Below are 20,467 nucleotides of genomic sequence, written 5' to 3'. Positions count from 1 at the left end.
ATCTTCATGTTAAAAATAATGTTTGAGCTGTTTTAAATTGTTATGTCAGGTGAGTTCTGATGGTTTTCCTATTGAGGAGATTTGTCAACATTTCCATTTTCGTATCAGATGAATGGCTATATAGAATGTAGGCTCTGTTTAAAAGGCAACCAAGGCCTCAGAGATACATTTTGTCTTCTGAAAACAACAATGTGTGTGATCTGTTATTGTACCACTGCTGATTATGCCTGTCATGTCCTGATTATGTCAAGGAAAAGGTCATCTGGATTGAGGTTATATTTGCTAGATAATTAAGTCATTTATTGGACAGTTTGTAATATAAGGCCACAATAAACCGGCTGCATCACATCCGGCCGTGATTGGGAGTCCCATAGGGCGGCGCACAATTGGACCAGCGTCGTCAGGTTTGTCCGGGGTATGCAGTCAATGTAAATAAGAATTTGATCTTAACTGACTTGCAATATTTATTGACAACAATAGATTACTGCTCATTGTAACATATTGATCAAAATTAAGAGGGAGGAAATTGATTGAATGACTTGGATAATCACATTAGCTTTGACAGACATTTCCCTGGTCAACCATTACCATGACAACATACATTTCCCTGGTCAACCATTACCATGCCACAGACATTTCCCTGGTCAACCATTACCATGCCACAGACAGTTCCCTGGTCAACCATGCCACAGATATTTCCCTGGTCAACCATTACCATGCCACAGACATTTCCCTTGTCAACCATTACCATGCCACAGACATTTCCCTTGTCAACCATTACCATGCCACAGACAGTTCCCTGGTCAACCATTACCATGCCACAGACATTTCCCTTGTCAACCATTACCATGCCACAGACAGTTCCCTGGTCAATCATTCCACAGACATTTTCCTGGTCAACCATTACCATACCACAGACATTTCCCTGGTCAACCATTACCATGCCACAGACATTTCCCTGGTCAACCATTACCATGCCACAGACATTTCCCTTGTCAACCATTACCATGCCACAGACAGTTCCCTGGTCAATCATTCCACAGACATTCCCTGGTCAACCATTACTATACCACAGACATTTCCCTGGTCATCCATTACCATGTCACATACATTTCCCTGGTCAACCATTACCATGCCACAGACATTTCCCTTGTCAACCATTACCATGACAACATACATTTCCCTGGTCAACCATAACCATGCTGCAGACATTTCCCTGGTCAACCATTCCACAGACATTTCCCTTGTCAACCATTACCATGCTGTAGACATTTCCCTGGTCAACCATTACCATGCCACAGACATTTCCCTGGTCAATCATTCCACAGACATTTCCCTGGTCAACCATTACCATACCACAGACATTTCCCTGGTCAGCCATTACCATGCCACAGACATTTCCCTGGTCAAACATTACCATTCCACAGACATTTCCCTGGTCAAACATTACCATTCCACAGACATTTCCCTGGTCAAACATTACCATACCACAGACATTTCCCTGGTCATCCATTACCATTCCACAGACATTTCCCTGGTCATCCAGTACCATGCCACAGACATTTCCCTGGCCAACCATTACAATTCCACAGACATTTCCCTGGTCAAACATTACCATTCCACAGACATTTCCCTGGTCAAACATTACCATACCACAGACATTTCCCTGGTCATCCATTACCATGCCACAGACATTTCCCTGGCCAACCATTTCACAGATATTTCCCTGGTCAACCATTACCATGCCAACATACTTTTCCCTGGTCATCCATTACATGCCACAGACATTTCCCTGGTCAACCATTACCATGCCACAGACATTTCCCTGGTCATCCATTACCATGCCACAGACATTTCCCTGGTCAACCATTACCATACCACAGACATTTCCCTGGTCCATTTATTTCCTGATGAAGTCAGTCAAAACAAAGATGTCAGTGGAGTGGGTCTTTCTAAAACCAGACTGTAGTTCTGATAAGAGTATTCTTGCCAGTATATTCATCCATCTATTCATAAATGACTTCTTCCAGCACCTTAGACTGCATACTCAACATAGATACAGGTCTGTTTTCCTGCCCTTCTTGTGGATAGGGGTCAATCTAACATTGGCCATATACCACAACCCCAGAAGTACATTATTGCTATTAGAAACTGGTTACCAACTAAATTAGAACAGTAAAATTATATGTTTTTGTCAATCTGCATTCAGGGCTCAAACCACCCAGTTTATAATTTGTAATAGATCACCTGTCTGAAAAGTACGACAAACTATGAGTTGTAGTAGCCTATTCAATTGGCCCAGCGTTGTCCAGGTTTGGCCGGTGTAGGCCGTCAATGTAAATAAATAATTTGTTGCCTAGTTAAATAAAGGTTAAATAAAGATAATTAAATAAAAGCTCAGCTATTGAGGCCAAAACAACCACTCAGTCAAGCTATTTGTGACTGTGATTTCAGTATGTGCATGTCGTATGCATCAATACGTGTAACACTTACTGTTAAGAAAAACGTTTCTCCCACGTCCTATTACCACAGATAGAACAATGTGTTCATTATTAACGTCTCTGTTACTGTAGCTACTAGAGGTGTGTGGAGTAGTCAGACAAAACGAGGATCGTACCTGATATGGGCAATTTTCTTGATACGATTATGATCTAAGTCTTTTTTGTAATAATCTGTGATCGGAATAAACATATTTTTTTTCGGGTGCCAGCAAGAATCTCTCAGTCATGTGCGTGATCTAAATAAATCACCTGGCTAGTTTCCGTGTCTGTGCTGTCCCCAGTCCACCTGGCCTTGCTGCTGTTCCAGTTTCAACTGTTCTGCCTGCGGCTATGGAACCCTGACCTGTCCACCGGACGTGCTACCTGTCCCAGACCTGCTGTTTTCAACTCTCTAGAGACCGCAGGAGCGGTAGAGATACTCTTAATGATCGGCTATGAAAAGCCAACTGACATTTACTCCTGATTATTATTATTTGACAATGCTGGTCATTTATGAACATTTGAACATCTTGGCCATGTTCTGTTATAAAATCTCCACCCTGCACAGCCAGAAGAGGACTGGCCACCCCTCATAGCCTGGTTCCTCTCTAGGTTTCTTCCTAAGTTTTGGCCTTTCTAGGGAGTTTTTCCTAGCCACCGTGCTTCTACACCTGCATTGCTTGCTGTTTGGGGTTTTAGGCTGGGTTTCTGTACAGCACTTCGAGATATTAGCTGATGTACGAAGGGCTATATAAAATTAACTTGATTTGATTTGTAAAGAGAAGGGCGGGCTGTAGGTTGATCCTGCTGCTCTGATTGGATAGAGTGAAGCTATAGTTCTTCCTCCGCTGGCTTCATCATTTCATCCTCTCTCTTTTCCTGGCATGTTTCTGGTCTGATCATAGGATCATCATTTAGAGTCCTGCAGCCTGCTACTATGATAAATTACAAATACGAGTATATCCATGTCAGCACACCCCTAGTAGCTACTAGTGTGTCTTGTTGTTGATGAAGTAGTAGGCGACTGTTTCTCCTCCATGTCTGAGGGTCGTTGCTTCCCTGTGGTCGATGGTGGAATCATATTTTACTGAGAGCAGAAAACAAGCGTGATGAAACTATTCCTACAACGTCTGGAACGCTACAAAACACCAGAAATAGTTGGTGTCATTTGGTTGGCTGTGTGTGCACGAACGTGATTTCAGCATTTTGGAACGTCGCCTACTTGTGTGTAATCAGACAGACATTTAGACAAAAAAAATCAATGTGTATAGAATTTCTACCTTGTTGCATGATGGGAAAATAGTCAGACAGTGATATAATATAGTAAAACAAAATGCATCGCTTTTCCACCGCTTTGTCCTCAACTGTATTCATAAATGTCATTAAACCCTGGTCGATATGATGTGATATTATCAGTAGTAGAAGTGGTAACCACGAGTCAAACATCGTTGTCCTGGAATCAGTGGCTCTCTACCAACGTGTCCAACTCATACTTACCTGGCAAGGGAGACACCGTGATCAAGAAGGCGGTTCACCCAGGACGAGGCTCAGCCATTGCACTCCGGCTGTGCTGACCCCTGCGAATTTCTCAAATGTGGAAATCTCGATTGCATAATTTATGGTAGTGGGGGACTGCGTTCGCGCTCTCCCCTGATCTTCATGTTAAAAATAATGTTTGAGATGTTTTAAATTGTTATGTCAGGAGAGTTTCCCTTGTCAACCATTACTATGCCACAGACATTTCCCTTGTCAACCATTACCATGCCACAGATATTTCCCTGGTCAACCATTACCATGCCACAGACATTTCCCTTGTCAACCATTACCATGCCACAGACAGTTCCCTGGTCAATCATTCCACAGACATTTTCCTGGTCAACCATTACCATACCACAGACATTTCCCTGGTCAACCATTACCATGCCACAGACATTTCCCTGGTCAACCATGACAACAGACATTTCCCTGGTCAACCATTACCATGCTGCAGACATTTCCCTGGTCAACCATTACCATGCCACAGACATTTCCCTTGTCAACCATTACCATGCCACAGACAGTTCCCTGGTCAATCATTCCACAGACATTCCCTGGTCAACCATTACTATACCACAGACATTTCCCTGGTCATCCATTACCATGTCACATACATTTCCCTGGTCAACCATTACCATGCCACAGACATTTCCCTTGTCAACCATTACCATGACAACATACATTTCCCTGGTCAACCATAACCATGCTGCAGACATTTCCCTGGTCAACCATTCCACAGACATTTCCCTTGTCAACCATTACCATGCTGTAGACATTTCCCTGGTCAACCATTACCATGCCACATACATTTCCCTGGTCAATCATTCCACAGACATTTCCCTGGTCAACCATTACCATACCACAGACATTTCCCTGGTCATCCATTACCATGCCACAGACATTTCCCTGGTCAAACATTACCATTCCACAGACATTTCCCTGGTCAAACATTACCATACCACAGACATTTCCCTGGTCATCCATTACCATTCCACAGACATTTCCCTGGTCATCCAGTACCATGCCACAGACATTTCCCTGGCCAACCATTACAATTCCACAGACATTTCCCTGGTCAAACATTACCATTCCACAGACATTTCCCTGGTCAAACATTACCATACCACAGACATTTCCCTGGTCATCCATTACCATGCCACAGACATTTCCCTGGCCAACCATTTCACAGATATTTCCCTGGTCAACCATTACCATGCCAACATACTTTTCCCTGGTCATCCATTACATGCCACAGACATTTCCCTGGTCAACCATTACCATGCCACAGACATTTCCCTGGTCATCCATTACCATGCCACAGACATTTCCCTGGTCAACCATTACCATACCACAGACATTTCCCTGGTCCATTTATTTCCTGATGAAGTCAGTCAAAACAAAGATGTCAGTGGAGTGGGTCTTTCTAAAACCAGACTGTAGTTCTGATAAGAGTATTCTTGCCAGTATATTCATCCATCTATTCATAAATGACTTCTTCCAGCACCTTAGACTGCATACTCAACATAGATACAGGTCTGTTTTCCTGCCCTTCTTGTGGATAGGGGTCAATCTAACATTGGCCATATACCACAACCCCAGAAGTACATTATTGCTATTAGAAACTGGTTACCAACTAAATTAGAACAGTAAAATTATATGTTTTTGTCAATCTGCATTCAGGGCTCAAACCACCCAGTTTATAATTTGTAATAGATCACCTGTCTGAAAAGTACGACAAACTATGAGTTGTAGTAGCCTATTCAATTGGCCCAGCGTTGTCCAGGTTTGGCCGGTGTAGGCCGTCAATGTAAATAAATAATTTGTTGCCTAGTTAAATAAAGGTTAAATAAAGATAATTAAATAAAAGCTCAGCTATTGAGGCCAAAACAACCACTCAGTCAAGCTATTTGTGACTGTGATTTCAGTATGTGCATGTCGTATGCATCAATACGTGTAACACTTACTGTTAAGAAAAACGTTTCTCCCACGTCCTATTACCACAGATAGAACAATGTGTTCATTATTAACGTCTCTGTTACTGTAGCTACTAGAGGTGTGTGGAGTAGCCAGACAAAACGAGGATCGTACCTGATATGGGCAATTTTCTTGATACGATTATGATCTAAGTCTTTTTTGTAATAATCTGTGATCGGAATAAACATATTTTTTTTCGGGTGCCAGCAAGAATCTCTCAGTCATGTGCGTGATCTAAATAAATCACCTGGCTAGTTTCCGTGTCTGTGCTGTCCCCAGTCCACCTGGCCTTGCTGCTGTTCCAGTTTCAACTGTTCTGCCTGCGGCTATGGAACCCTGACCTGTCCACCGGACGTGCTACCTGTCCCAGACCTGCTGTTTTCAACTCTCTAGAGACCGCAGGAGCGGTAGAGATACTCTTAATGATCGGCTATGAAAAGCCAACTGACATTTACTCCTGATTATTATTATTTGACCATGCTGGTCATTTATGAACATTTGAACATCTTGGCCATGTTCTGTTATAAAATCTCCACCCTGCACAGCCAGAAGAGGACTGGCCACCCCTCATAGCCTGGTTCCTCTCTAGGTTTCTTCCTAGGTTTTGGCCTTTCTAGGGAGTTTTTCCTAGCCACCGTGCTTCTACACCTGCATTGCTTGCTGTTTGGGGTTTTAGGCTGGGTTTCTGTACAGCACTTCGAGATATTAGCTGATGTACGAAGGGCTATATAAAATTAACTTGATTTGATTTGTAAAGAGAAGGGCGGGCTGTAGGTTGATCCTGCTGCTCTGATTGGATAGAGTGAAGCTATAGTTCTTCCTCCGCTGGCTTCATCATTTCATCCTCTCTCTTTTCCTGGCATGTTTCTGGTCTGATCATAGGATCATCATTTAGAGTCCTGCAGCCTGCTACTATGATAAATTACAAATACGAGTATATCCATGTCAGCACACCCCTAGTAGCTACTAGTGTGTCTTGTTGTTGATGAAGTAGTAGGCGACTGTTTCTCCTCCATGTCTGAGGGTCGTTGCTTCCCTGTGGTCGATGGTGGAATCATATTTTACTGAGAGCAGAAAACAAGCGTGATGAAACTATTCCTACAACGTCTGGAACGCTACAAAACACCAGAAATAGTTGGTGTCATTTGGTTGGCTGTGTGTGCACGAACGTGATTTCAGCATTTTGGAACGTCTTCTACTTGTGTGTAATCAGACAGACATTTAGACAAAAAAAATCAATGTGTATAGAATTTCTACCTTGTTGCATGATGGGAAAATAGTCAGACAGTGATATAATATATTAAAACAAAATGCATCGCTTTTCCACCGCTTTGTCCTCAACTGTATTCATAAATGTCATTAAACCCTGGTCGATATGATGTGATATTATCAGTAGTAGAAGTGGTAACCGCGAGTCAAACATCGTTGTCCTGGAATCAGTGGCTCTCTACCAACGTGTCCAACTCATACTTACCTGGCAAGGGAGACACCGTGATCAAGAAGGCGGTTCACCCAGGGCGAGGCTCAGCCATTGCACTCCGGCTGTGCTGACCCCTGCGAATTTCTCAAATGTGGAAATCTCGATTGCATAATTTATGGTAGTGGGGGACTGCGTTCGCGCTCTCCCCTGATCTTCATGTTAAAAATAATGTTTGAGACGTTTTAAATTGTTATGTCAGGTGAGTTCTGATGGTTTTCCTATTGAGGAGATTTGTCAACATTTCCATTTTCGTATCAGATGAATGGCTATATAGAATGTAGGCTCTGTTTAAAAGGCAACCAAGGCCTCAGAGATACATTTTGTCTTCTGAAAACAACAATGTGTGTGATCTGTTATTGTACCACTGCTGATTATGCCTGTCATGTCCTGATTATGTCAAGGAAAAGGTCATCTGGATTGAGGTTATATTTGCTAGATAATTAAGTCATTTATTGGACAGTTTGTAATATAAGGCCACAATAAACCGGCTGCATCACATCCGGCCGTGATTGGGAGTCCCATAGGGCGGCGCACAATTGGACCAGCGTCGTCAGGTTTGTCCGGGGTATGCAGTCAATGTAAATAAGAATTTGATCTTAACTGACTTGCAATATTTATTGACAACAATAGATTACTGCTCATTGTAACATATTGATCAAAATTAAGAGGGAGGAAATTGATTGAATGACTTGGATAATCACATTAGCTTTGACAGACATTTCCCTGGTCAACCATTACCATGACAACATACATTTCCCTGGTCAACCATTACCATGCCACAGACATTTCCCTGGTCAACCATTACCATGCCACAGACAGTTCCCTGGTTAACCATGCCACAGATATTTCCCTGGTCAACCATTACCATGCCACAGACATTTCCCTTGTCAACCATTACCATGCCACAGACATTTCCCTTGTCAACCATTACCATGCCACAGACAGTTCCCTGGTCAACCATTACCATGCCACAGACATTTCCCTTGTCAACCATTACCATAACGCAGACATTTCCCTGGTCAACCATGCCACAGACATTTCCCTTGTAAACCATTACCATGCCACAGACAGTTCCCTGGTCAACCATTACCATGCCACCAGACATTTCCCTTGTCAACCATTACCATGCCACAGACAGTTCCCTGGTCAATCATTCCACAGACATTTCCCTGGTCAACCATGACAACAGACATTTCCCTGGTCAACCATTACCATGCTGCAGACATTTCCCTGGTCAACCATTACCATACCACAGACATTTCCCTTGTCAACCATTACCATGCCGCAGACATTTCCCTGGTCAACCATGCCACAGACATTTCCCTGGTCAACCATTACCATGCCACAGACATTTCCCTGGTCAACCATTAACATGCCACAGACATTTCCCTGGTCAACCATGACAACAGACATTTCCCTGGTCAACCATTACCATGCTGCAGACATTTCCCTGGTCAACCATTACTATGCCACAGACATTTCCCTTGTCAACCATGCCACAGACATTTCCCTGGTCAACCATTACCATGCCACAGACATTTCCCTTGTCAACCATTACCATGCCACAGACATTTCCCTGGTCAATCATTCCACAGACATTCCCTGGTCAACCATTACCCTACCACAGCCATTTCCCTGGTCATCCATTACCATGCCACAGACATTTCCCTGGTCAACCATTACCATGCCACAGACATTTCCCTGGTCAACCATGACAACATACATTTCCCTGGTCAACCATAACCATGCTGCAGACATTTCCCTGGTCAACCATTCCACAGACATTTCCCTTGTCAACCATTACCATGCTGTAGACATTTCTCTGGTCAACCATTACCATGCCACAGACATTTCCCTGGTCAATCATTCCCATACCACAGACATTTCCCTGGTCATCCATTACCATGCCACATACATTTCCCTGGTCAAACATTACCATTCCACAGACATTTCCCTGGTTCATACATTATAGAAATACAAAAAGGCACTCGCACATCTGAGCAATCTAATTTGCAGGTGCATGGCATCAATTGAACAAGATGAAGGAAAAGGAAACCGCACACTGCTCTTGATAGTATCACCGATATTTAATAAGCTTACGTATCGGCCACACGGCCTTCGTCAGAGCTTTTGGGATTTTTTGAAAGTTGCACCCTTATGTAGACCTGGCTCCACCCACATCCGTTCTACACATCGAAGGGGGTTGGAAGCAAAGGAAAATAAATAAGTGCTACCAAATATAACAATGTGCATTTCATAACTCTTACAAAAGTGTATAAATAAGGCGTATTGAACACTTCTGTATAATCTCAATGAGGACATAGCAAGTTCATTAGTCATTGGGTACATCATATGAAAAACGTCAGAATAATCTACAAGAGACACACATTTCATGTTCCAATTCACAGCATAACATACAAAGGCATTTCATCATTAAGTCCTTTTGGAAACAATGTCTGGAGGGTGAAAATCCAAAAACATTCTCTTTTACTCAGAGTATTATTAATATCACCTCCCCTGTCTGATATCTTAACTTTCTCTATGCCACAAAATCTAAAGGTGGAAATGTCATGCTTCATGTCATTGAAATGTACAGCGACTGGATACTCCCTGTCGTTTCTCCTGATTGAACTTTTATGTTCACTAATTCTCTGTTTAAGAGAGCGGGTGGTTTTACCGACATAACAGAGCCCACATGGACATTTAATAATGTAAATAACATGGGTGGTGGAACACGTGATAATGTCATTTATTTGGAACCTTTTTCCTGTGTGTGGGTGACAGAAATATTGACACTTCATCATGTTGTTGCACTGTGCGCATCCTCTGCATTTATAGCTACCATTTGGTAGAGGGCGTAAAAGTGCTTGGCTAATTTTCTTAAGTGGCTGGCAGTTGGCATGAACCAATTTATCGCGTAAATTGCGACCTCTCCTATACACAATACGTGGTGGATATTTAAATTCAGCCGGCAAAGCTGGGTCAGATGATAAAATATGCCAGTGTTTCTTGACCACCTCTCCCACTTTTCGCGAATTCAAAGTATATGTAGTTGTGAACATTACGGAGTGTTCTGTAGCTTTAGCGGGTCTTTTTTGTAGCAGTTCATCTCGTGTTTTTTCCAATGCCAAGTTATGAGCTTCATCCACACATTGTGACGAATAGCCTCTTTTTAGAAACCTCATGCGCATCTCCGCTGCTTTTTCTAGATAATCATCTGTGGAGTGGCATATACGGCGCAGTCTAAAAAATTGGCTTCTTGGAAGTCCTCTTTTTAATGGCTCAGGGTGGAAGCTGTCACCCTGTAATAGAGTATTTCTGTCTGTTTCTTTTCTATATAGACTTGTAAACAAGGTTCCATTTGATTTCTCAATCCACATATCGAGATAATGAACACGTTTAGTGTCACGTTCAATAGTGAATTTGAGATTAGGGTCAATGTCATTGAGTAGTGCCATAAACTCTGACAGTTCTTCTTCGGTTCCTACCCATATACAAAAAATGTCATCAATTAATCGATACCACTTAAGGACTTTATTCAAAAATGGATTCTCGTTTTCATTATTAACAAAACGTTCTTCAAAAAGACCCATATAGAGGTTGGCATAGCTCGGAGCAAATGTAGAGCCCATCGATGTTCCATTCGTTTGGAGGTAGTATTCATCATCAAACCTGAAATAGTTGTACGTCAAAACATATTCAGCCAACTCTAGAATGAAGTTTGTTGGTGGATATTCATTAGTATCTCTGTCTCCCAAATAGTGTGCTAGTGCTGCCAGCCCCCCCACATGGGGAATGCTGGTACAAAGACTCTCGACGTCTAATGTGACCAAGATACAGTCTTCTTTTAAACCCGTTATTGGTGAGATCTTGTTTATGAAGTCTATAGAGTCCTTTACATATGATGGCAATGATTGCACATGAGATTTAATAAAAGAGTCTACAAAGTTTGACAATGGCTCTAGCATTGAGCCTATTCCTGCAACCACTGGTCTGCCTGGATAGTTGCCTTGTTGTGTTTTAGGTTTGTGTAATTTCGGTAAAATGTATAAGCATGGACGTATGGCACATTTGCAACAAAGATATTCATATTCAGGTTTTGAGATAAGGTTATTTAATAGGGCTTGCTCCAAATTAGAGCAAATATCCCTTTGGAACACCTGTGTGGGATCAACACTCAATTTTCTATAGAAACGTTCATTGCTGAGTTGTCTCTGAATTTCTTCTTTATATTTGTCATAGTCTAAAACAACCACAGCACCACCCTTGTCTGCAGGTTTTATAACCAAAGATGAATCTTTCATTAATTCTTTGAGTGCCAGTTCTTCTGTTCTCGTGAGATTCTTCTGAATATGTTTTGTTTGTCTTGTATATACTGACATTGCTTCTTGTTCGACTAACCTACAATAGGTATTAATCGAGGAGTTGTTAACCATAGGACAGAATTTGCTTTTGGGCTTAAAATGGGTGCCAGTTCCTTGATGTGTTACTAGGCCCGAATCAGTGTTGTGTGAAAACACATGCTTAAGTTTAATCTTGCGAAAGAATTTAAACAGATCTACTTTCGTATCGAATGGTTTATCTGTACATGTAGGTACAAAAGAGAGGCCCTTAGATAAGACTGAGACTTGAGCGTCAGTTAGGTCTTTACTGGAGAGGTTAATTACCGCATCCCGCTGTAGCTCCGTGTCCACGGCCTGTGTTCCTGGTCTCCTCTTCGACCGCTTACCTCTCCTGCATCGTTTCTTTTCTTTCGTGGAGCCCTCTGTTGCTTCCGGGCTAAAAAAACGGACTGTGTGCCACGGAAGCTGGAGTCACTGTCTGTAGGGAATTCGCTCTCGGTGGATGCCTCTGTGTCCAAGTTTCCATGTCCTCCCGCTGCTGCGTATCTGCGTCCCCCGATCAGCGGTGCGTCCCTCCGTCGGCCTCTGCGTGCTCCTGTCCTTGGGCCTTCCCAAGCGTACACCTGGTTTAGCTGGTAATCCTCTGTGTCTCGCTGGTATTTCCTGATTTTTGTTGCTTGTAGAGAGTCTCTGTATTTCCCAATGGACTGCTTGATCGTGTCGTCTATGGTTGTGAAATTAGGGCCTAGAATTTCCTTCATTATAGCCTCATGTTCGCTAATCTTAACTTCAACTTCTTTCACTTCCTTTGATACATGTTCCACGATAAGTAGCATTAAATCTAATGAGCATTTGTTGAGTATTTCACCCCATTGCTGAACGAAAGTTTTGTCGTTATTACCTATAGTAGGCTCCTTCTGTATTCTCAGTCCTCTTGGAATGCGCTTGTTGCGCCAATACTCACTAAGAGTGGTGCCATGCAGGAACAAACGTGTTTCTTTCTCTCGAAGTCTCTGAAGTTGGATTTTGAGTTCGACAGTCGAGCGTGGAACTGGGTTGTCCATGTTGGAGGTAGGAAAAAGAATCTTGTTTGCGTCTTCTTGTGTGAATGAAAGGGTACTCGCACAATGCGTGGTAAGTGAGTTGATCTCTCGTAGTGGATCCATTGTATCCTTGGTACGTCTTTAACTAGTGTGTATACTTACAAGATTTAAGAGTGCGGAGTGAAAAATAGTTATAGAAATACAAAAAGGCACTCGCACATCTGAGCAATCTAATTTGCAGGTGCATGGCATCAATGTGGCCGATACGTAAGCTTATTAAATATCGGTGATACTATCAAGAGCAGTGTGCGGTTTCCTTTTCCTTCACCTGGTTCATACATTACCATTCCACAGACATTTCCCTGGTCATCCATTACCATGCCACAGACATTTCCCTGGCCAACCATTACAATTCCACAGACATTTCCCTGGTCAAACATTACCATTCCACAGACATTTCCCTGGTCAAACATTACCATACCACAGACATTTCCCTGGTCATCCATTACCATGCCACAGACATTTCCCTGACCAACCATTTCACAGACATTTCCCTGGTCAACCATTACCATGCCAACAGACTTTTCCCTGGTCATCCATTACATGCCACAGACATTTCCCTGGTCAACCATTACCATGCCACAGACATTTCCCTGGTCATCCATTACCATGCCACAGACATTTCCCTGGTCAACCATTACCATACCACAGACATTTCCCTGGTCCATTTATTTCCTGATGAAGTCAGTCAAAACAAAGATGTCAGTGGAGTGGGTCTTTCTAAAACCAGACTGTAGTTCTGATAAGAGTATTCTTGCCAGTATATTCATCCATCTATTCATAAATGACTTCTTCCAGCACCTTAGACTGCATACTCAACATAGATACAGGTCTGTTTTCCTGCCCTTCTTGTGGATAGGGGTCAATCTAACATTGGCCATATACCACAACCCCAGAGGTACATTATTGCTATTAGAAACTGGTTACCAACTAAATTAGAACAGTAAAATTATATGTTTTTGTCAATCTGCATTCAGGGCTCAAACCACCCAGTTTATAATTTGTAATAGATCACCTGTCTGAAAAGTACGACAAACTATGAGTTGTAGTAGCCTATTCAATTGGTCCAGCGTTGTCCAGGTTTGGCCGGTGTAGGCCGTCAATGTAAATAAATAATTTGTTGCCTAGTTAAATAAAGGTTAAATAAAGATAATTAAATACAAGCTCAGCTATTGAGGCCAAAACAACCACTCAGTCAAGCTATTTGTGACTGTGATTTCAGTATGTGCATGTCGTATGCATCAATACGTGTAACACTTACTGTTAAGAAAAACGTTTCTCCCACGTCCTATTACCACAGATAGAACAATGTGTTCATTATTAACGTCTCTGTTACTGTAGCTACTAGAGGTGTGTGGAGTAGTCAGACAAAACGAGGATCGTACCTGATATGGGCAATTTTCTTGATACGATTATGATCTAAGTCTTTTTTGTAATAATCTGTGATCGGAATAAACATATTTTTTTTCGGGTGCCAGCAAGAATCTCTCAGTCATGTGCGTGATCTAAATAAATCACCTGGCTAGTTTCCGTGTCTGTGCTGTCCCCAGTCCACCTGGCCTTGCTGCTGTTCCAGTTTCAACTGTTCTGCCTGCGGCTATGGAACCCTGACCTGTCCACCGGACGTGCTACCTGTCCCAGACCTGCTGTTTTCAACTCTCTAGAGACCGCAGGAGCGGTAGAGATACTCTTAATGATCGGCTATGAAAAGCCAACTGACATTTACACCTGATTATTATTATTTGACCATGCTGGTCATTTATGAACATTTGAACATCTTGGCCATGTTCTGTTATAATCTCCACCCTGCACAGCCAGAAGAGGACTGGCCACCCCTCATAGCCTGGTTCCTCTCTAGGTTTCTTCCTAGGTTTTGGCCTTTCTAGGGAGTTTTTCCTAGCCACCGTGCTTCTACACCTGCATTGCTTGCTGTTTGGGGTTTTAGGCTGGGTTTCTGTACAGCACTTCGAGATATTAGCTGATGTACGAAGGGCTATATAAAATAAACTTGATTTGATTTGTAAAGAGAAGGGCGGGCTGTAGGTTGATCCTGCTGCTCTGATTGGATAGAGTGAAGCTATAGTTCTTCCTCCCCTGGCTTCATCATTTCATCCTCTCTCTTTTCCTGGCATGTTTCTGGTCTGATCATAGGATCATCATTTAGAGTCCTGCAGCCTGCTACTAGGATAAATTACAAATTCGAGTATGTCCATGTCAGCACACCCCTTAGTAGCTACTAGTGTGTCTTGTTGTTGATGAAGTAGTAGGCGACTGTTTCTCCTCCATGTCTGAGGGTCGTTGCTTCCCTGTGGTCGATGGTGGAATCATATTTTACTGAGAGCAGAAAACAAGCGTGATGAAACTATTCCTACAACGTCTGGAACGCTACAAAACACCAGAAATAGTTGGTGTCATTCGGTTGGCTGTGTGTGCACGAACGTGATTTCAGCATTTTGGTACGTCGCCTACTTGTGTGTAATCAGACAGACATTTAGACAAAAAAAATCAATATGTATAGAATTTCTACCTTGTTGCATGATGGGAAAATAGTCAGACAGTGATATAATATAGTAAAACAAAGTGCATCGCTTTTCCACCGCTTTGTCCTCAACTGTATTCATAAATGTCATTAAACCCTGGTCGATATGATGTGATATTATCAGTAGTAGAAGTGGTAACCGTGAGTCAAACACCGTTGTCCTGGAATCAGTGGCTCTCTACCAACGTGTACAACTCATACTTACCTGGCAAGGGAGACACCGTGATCAAGAAGGCGGTTCACCCAGGGCGAGGCTCAGCCATTGCACTCCGGCTGTGCTGACCCCTGCGAATTTCTCAAATGTGGAAATCTCGATTGCATAATTTATGGTAGTGGGGGACTGCGTTCGCGCTCTCCCCTGATCTTCATGTTAAAAGTAATGTTTGAGCTGTTTTAAATTGTTATGTCAGGTGAGTTCTGATGGTTTTCCTATTGAGGAGATTTGTCAACATTTCCATTTTCGTATCTGATGAATGGCTATATAGAATGTAGGCTCTGTTTAAAAGGCAACCAAGGCCTCAGAGATACATTTTGTCTTCTGAAAACAACAATGTGTGTGATCTGTTATTGTACCACTGCTGATTATGCCTGTCATGTCCTGATTATGTCAAGGAAAAGGTCATCTGGATTGAGGTTATATTTGCTAGATAATTAAGTCATTTATTGGACAGTTTGTAATATAAGGCCACAATAAACCGGCTGCATCACATCCGGCCGTGATTGGGAGTCCCATAGGGCGGCGCACAATTGGACCAGCGTCGTCAGGTTTGTCCGGGGTATGCAGTCAATGTAAATAAGAATTTGATCTTAACTGACTTGCAATATTAATTGACAACAATAGATTACTGCTCATTGTAACATATTGATCAAAATTAAGAGGGAGGAAATTGATTGAATGACTTGGATAATCACATTAGCTTTGACAGACATTTCCCTGGTCAACCATTACCATGACAACATACATTTCCCTGGTCAACCATTACCATGCCACAGACATTTCCCTGGTCAACCATTACCATGCCACAGACAGTTCCCTGGTCAACCATGCCACAGATATTTCCCTGGTCAACCATTACCATGCCACAGACATTTCCCTTGTCAACCATTACCATGCCACAGACATTTCCCTTGTCAACCATTACCATGCCACAGACAGTTCCCTGGTCAACCATTACCATGCCACAGACATTTCCCTTGTCAACCATTACCATGCCACAGACAGTTCCCTGGTCAATCATTCCACAGACATTTTCCTGGTCAACCATTACCATACCACAGACATTTCCCTGGTCAACCATTACCATGCCACAGACATTTCCCTGGTCAACCATGACAACAGACATTTCCCTGGTCAACCATTACCATGCTGCAGACATTTCCCTGGTCAACCATTACCATGCCACAGACATTTCCCTTGTCAACCATTACCATGCCACAGACAGTTCCCTGGTCAATCATTCCACAGACATTCCCTGGTCAACCATTACTATACCACAGACATTTCCCTGGTCATCCATTACCATGTCACATACATTTCCCTGGTCAACCATTACCATGCCACAGACATTTCCCTTGTCAACCATTACCATGACAACATACATTTCCCTGGTCAACCATAACCATGCTGCAGACATTTCCCTGGTCAACCATTCCACAGACATTTCCCTTGTCAACCATTACCATGCTGTAGACATTTCCCTGGTCAACCATTACCATGCCACAGACATTTCCCTGGTCAATCATTCCACAGACATTTCCCTGGTCAACCATTACCATACCACAGACATTTCCCTGGTCATCCATTACCATGCCACAGACATTTCCCTGGTCAAACATTACCATTCCACAGACATTTCCCTGGTCAAACATTACCATTCCACAGACATTTCCCTGGTCAAACATTACCATACCACAGACATTTCCCTGGTCATCCATTACCATTCCACAGACATTTCCCTGGTCATCCAGTACCATGCCACAGATATTTCCCTGGCCAACCATTACAATTCCACAGACATTTCCCTGGTCAAACATTACCATTCCACAGACATTTCCCTGGTCAAACATTACCATACCACAGACATTTCCCTGGTCATCCATTACCATGCCACAGACATTTCCCTGACCAACCATTTCACAGACATTTCCCTGGTCAACCATTACCATGCCAACAGACTTTTCCCTGGTCATCCATTACATGCCACAGACATTTCCCTGGTCAACCATTACCATGCCACAGACATTTCCCTGGTCATCCATTACCATGCCACAGACATTTCCCTGGTCAACCATTACCATACCACAGACATTTCCCTGGTCCATTTATTTCCTGATGAAGTCAGTCAAAACAAAGATGTCAGTGGAGTGGGTCTTTCTAAAACCAGACTGTAGTTCTGATAAGAGTATTCTTGCCAGTATATTCATCCATCTATTCATAAATGACTTCTTCCAGCACCTTAGACTGCATACTCAACATAGATACAGGTCTGTTTTCCTGCCCTTCTTGTGGATAGGGGTCAATCTAACATTGGCCATATACCACAACCCCAGAGGTACATTATTGCTATTAGAAACTGGTTACCAACTAAATTAGAACAGTAAAATTATATGTTTTTGTCAATCTGCATTCAGGGCTCAAACCACCCAGTTTATAATTTGTAATAGATCACCTGTCTGAAAAGTACGACAAACTATGAGTTGTAGTAGCCTATTCAATTGGTCCAGCGTTGTCCAGGTTTGGCCGGTGTAGGCCGTCAATGTAAATAAATAATTTGTTGCCTAGTTAAATAAAGGTTAAATAAAGATAATTAAATACAAGCTCAGCTATTGAGGCCAAAACAACCACTCAGTCAAGCTATTTGTGACTGTGATTTCAGTATGTGCATGTCGTATGCATCAATACGTGTAACACTTACTGTTAAGAAAAACGTTTCTCCCACGTCCTATTACCACAGATAGAACAATGTGTTAATTATTAACGTCTCTGTTACTGTAGCTACTAGAGGTGTGTGGAGTAGTCAGACAAAACGAGGATCGTACCTGATATGGGCAATTTTCTTGATACGATTATGATCTAAGTCTTTTTTGTAATAATCTGTGATCGGAATAAACATATTTTTTTTCGGGTGCCAGCAAGAATCTCTCAGTCATGTGCGTGATCTAAATAAATCACCTGGCTAGTTTCCGTGTCTGTGCTGTCCCCAGTCCACCTGGCCTTGCTGCTGTTCCAGTTTCAACTGTTCTGCCTGCGGCTATGGAACCCTGACCTGTCCACCGGACGTGCTACCTGTCCCAGACCTGCTGTTTTCAACTCTCTAGAGACCGCAGGAGCGGTAGAGATACTCTTAATGATCGGCTATGAAAAGCCAACTGACATTTACACCTGATTATTATTATTTGACCATGCTGGTCATTTATGAACATTTGAACATCTTGGCCATGTTCTGTTATAATCTCCACCCTGCACAGCCAGAAGAGGACTGGCCACCCCTCATAGCCTGGTTCCTCTCTAGGTTTCTTCCTAGGTTTTGGCCTTTCTAGGGAGTTTTTCCTAGCCACCGTGCTTCTACACCTGCATTGCTTGCTGTTTGGGGTTTTAGGCTGGGTTTCTGTACAGCACTTCGAGATATTAGCTGATGTACGAAGGGCTATATAAAATAAACTTGATTTGATTTGTAAAGAGAAGGGCGGGCTGTAGGTTGATCCTGCTGCTCTGATTGGATAGAGTGAAGCTATAGTTCTTCCTCCCCTGGCTTCATCATTTCATCCTCTCTCTTTTCCTGGCATGTTTCTGGTCTGATCATAGGATCATCATTTAGAGTCCTGCAGCCTGCTACTAGGATAAATTACAAATTCGAGTATGTCCATGTCAGCACACCCCTTAGTAGCTACTAGTGTGTCTTGTTGTTGATGAAGTAGTAGGCGACTGTTTCTCCTCCATGTCTGAGGGTCGTTGCTTCCCTGTGGTCGATGGTGGAATCATATTTTACTGAGAGCAGAAAACAAGCGTGATGAAACTATTCCTACAACGTCTGGAACGCTACAAAACACCAGAAATAGTTGGTGTCATTCGGTTGGCTGTGTGTGCACGAACGTGATTTCAGCATTTTGGTACGTCGCCTACTTGTGTGTAATCAGACAGACATTTAGACAAAAAAAATCAATATGTATAGAATTTCTACCTTGTTGCATGATGGGAAAATAGTCAGACAGTGATATAATATAGTAAAACAAAGTGCATCGCTTTTCCACCGCTTTGTCCTCAACTGTATTCATAAATGTCATTAAACCCTGGTCGATATGATGTGATATTATCAGTAGTAGAAGTGGTAACCGTGAGTCAAACACCGTTGTCCTGGAATCAGTGGCTCTCTACCAACGTGTACATCTCATACTTACCTGGCAAGGGAGACACCGTGATCAAGAAGGCGGTTCACCCAGGGCGAGGCTCAGCCATTGCACTCCGGCTGTGCTGACCCCTGTGAATTTCTCAAATGTGGAAATCTCGATTGCATAATTTATGGTAGTGGGGGACTGCGTTCGCGCTCTCCCCTGATCTTCATGTTAAAAGTAATGTTTGAGCTGTTTTAAATTGTTATGTCAGGTGAGTTCTGATGGTTTTCCTATTGAGGAGATTTGTCAACATTTCCATTTTCGTATCTGATGAATGGCTATATAGAATGTAGGCTCTGTTTAAAAGGCAACCAAGGCCTCAGAGATACATTTTGTCTTCTGAAAACAACAATGTGTGTGATCTGTTATTGTACCACTGCTGATTATGCCTGTCATGTCCTGATTATGTCAAGGAAAAGGTCATCTGGATTGAGGTTATATTTGCTAGATAATTAAGTCATTTATTGGACAGTTTGTAATATAAGGCCACAATAAACCGGCTGCATCACATCCGGCCGTGATTGGGAGTCCCATAGGGCGGCGCACAATTGGACCAGCGTCGTCAGGTTTGTCCGGGGTATGCAGTCAATGTAAATAAGAATTTGATCTTAACTGACTTG

General features: G+C 42.6%; 4 non-coding genes across 4 annotated transcripts; all 4 read left to right on the top strand.

The window, feature by feature from the left end:
• The first annotated feature begins 3,969 nt into the window (after nucleotides 1-3,969).
• On the top strand, nucleotides 3,970-4,133 carry LOC129848775 (U1 spliceosomal RNA). Its single transcript, XR_008758553.1, has one exon. It is a non-coding gene; the product is annotated as a U1 spliceosomal RNA (small nuclear RNA).
• Nucleotides 4,134-7,456: 3,323 nt separating this feature from the next.
• LOC129848781 (U1 spliceosomal RNA) lies at nucleotides 7,457-7,620 on the top strand. The gene has a single exon (XR_008758558.1). It is a non-coding gene; the product is annotated as a U1 spliceosomal RNA (small nuclear RNA).
• Nucleotides 7,621-15,652: 8,032 nt separating this feature from the next.
• On the top strand, nucleotides 15,653-15,816 carry LOC129848780 (U1 spliceosomal RNA). Its single transcript, XR_008758557.1, has one exon. It is a non-coding gene; the product is annotated as a U1 spliceosomal RNA (small nuclear RNA).
• A 4,029-nt stretch (nucleotides 15,817-19,845) lies between these two features.
• LOC129848774 (U1 spliceosomal RNA) lies at nucleotides 19,846-20,009 on the top strand. The gene has a single exon (XR_008758552.1). It is a non-coding gene; the product is annotated as a U1 spliceosomal RNA (small nuclear RNA).
• The last annotated feature ends 458 nt before the right edge of the window (nucleotides 20,010-20,467 follow it).

Source organism: Salvelinus fontinalis, unplaced genomic scaffold, assembly GCF_029448725.1.
Source record: "Salvelinus fontinalis isolate EN_2023a unplaced genomic scaffold, ASM2944872v1 scaffold_1172, whole genome shotgun sequence".
Classification (NCBI taxonomy): Eukaryota; Metazoa; Chordata; class Actinopteri; order Salmoniformes; family Salmonidae; genus Salvelinus; species Salvelinus fontinalis.
This window is presented reverse-complemented; position numbering and strand designations above follow the sequence as displayed.